At 51.5% G+C, this 1,614-nt stretch overlaps 1 protein-coding gene across 3 annotated transcripts in view; it reads right to left on the minus strand.

The window, feature by feature from the left end:
* The window catches only part of TSPAN18 (tetraspanin 18), a 120,083-nt gene extending 118,713 nt beyond the window's left edge, over positions 1-1,370 (minus strand). Inside the window, exons 1-2 of one of the 3 annotated variants that reach the window (XM_031055749.1) lie at positions 1,178-1,370; positions 63-276 (exon numbers count right to left, since the gene is read on the minus strand). The gene's annotated coding sequence lies outside the window, so the exon portion shown is untranslated. The remainder of the gene's footprint in view (positions 1-62; positions 277-1,177) is intronic. The other 2 variants (XM_031055746.1, XM_031055745.1) reach the window with 2 other exon arrangements.
* Positions 1,371-1,614: the final 244 nt, after the last annotated feature.

The raw sequence follows: 1,614 nt of genomic DNA on the forward strand, positions 1-1,614 counted from the left end.
TGATCGCGGCTCCCGCGGGCTCCGCCGTCCGCCCCTTCCCCAAGGAGCCACTCCGCGCTCACCTGCGCATCTCACAGGCTTAAACAGCGCACAGCGCGGGGAGCCGAGCGATCTGCGGCACAGCTCTGCCTTGCAGAAAGGGTGGAGATCTGGTGTGGATTTTGCTGGCAGTCGCAACATCTCAGAGAAGTTAAAGCTCTTCCTTTCTCCTCACCCCGCTACGCTTGAATTCGTGGCAACTGTATCACATGGTATTTTAGCTTGCGCCAACAAAAGCTGTACCTCGGCCACAACAAATACAGAAACATTAACTGCCTTCCAAGGAGGGTCAAACATTCGAATAATTTTAACATACTATAAAAATACTTCAGTGAAAGCAGATGATAAAGAAGCGGATATTTACATTATGCTACACAGTCGAATTTGTAAGATTCCCCCCAAATTACAAAAAAAAAATAAAAGAAGAAAGTACCCATTTCTTCAAATGACATCCCTACCGTTTGCTCTGTTTCTTTACTTTTGTGACGAAACAACTACTGGTCCTTACAAAACCACTGAGTATCAAAATAAGCATTTTACTGGTAGAATCCATCAAACACTTACATACATCCTGTTGAATTAAGACAACTCTTTAACAACTCAAACTTTTTACCCACTAGCAGAAGTCCAAGGCGAGCCCGTGGTCACACTTAGAATATACCCTGTCAGGCACACAGCCTTCTCCAGCACATTTCTGCCCAACCAGCTTTGGTAGCCACTGGCTATTCAGTGAATTATGTGCCTAGGGTCTATTAACTGCGTCCAAATTTGCTCTTATTACAGAAATACAAGCACTAATCAGGCCGAGCTTACTAATTGCTGAGAGAAATTCTAGAGAAAAAAAAATTATTATTATCAAACATACTTCACAGAAAACCACCCAAGTACAACCCACATGAAAATGCTATTTACTCACTCACTATAACCTTTAAATACAAAAGTTACGATAAAACTTGAAGTGCCCAGTTCAGCATACCAAATCCCCATGTGGTACCTCGCTAACATGTTGCTGCAGCTACAAATCTCTATTAAAGAGCGGGCATTGACCCAGGCTAGCGGGATGGAAGATCAGCAAAGTGTGAAAGAGAAAATTCCTCACAGCCCGGGCTGAAGTAAAAAACACGAGGAACCGTCCCACCTTCCTCATCCGAATTTCGGGGGCGGTGGCACACCCCAGCCCGCGACAGACGCAGCGCAGGGCGCTCCGGGCACAGCTCCGCGCTCCCCGGCTCCTCCGCTCGTCTTGACCGTAAGAGAGATCCCGGAGGGAGGGGTGCCGGGCGGAGGCAGCGGAACACAGAAACACCGAGGACAGGCTCTGAGGCTCCCCAAAACGCTCCCGAGGCCCTACCCCGGAGAGGTGTTACCAGCGGGGCGAGTTCAGCTGGCTGGGGCAGCCGGGGCGCCCTCCCCCGGCTCCCGTGCCGGCGGGTGCTGGCGGGCGGGCTGGGCTGGCTTCTCAGCCCCACAAACTTGCACGCCCAGCACCCCCGGGAGTCACGGCTCTCCCGCACATCCTCCCCTCCCCGAGGGAACAGCGCAGCGCCGGGATGGGCGAGCAGCCCCCCGTGGCAC

This window comes from Geospiza fortis, unplaced genomic scaffold, assembly GCF_000277835.1.
Source record: "Geospiza fortis unplaced genomic scaffold, GeoFor_1.0 scaffold66, whole genome shotgun sequence".
Lineage (NCBI taxonomy): Eukaryota > Metazoa > Chordata > Aves > Passeriformes > Thraupidae > Geospiza > Geospiza fortis.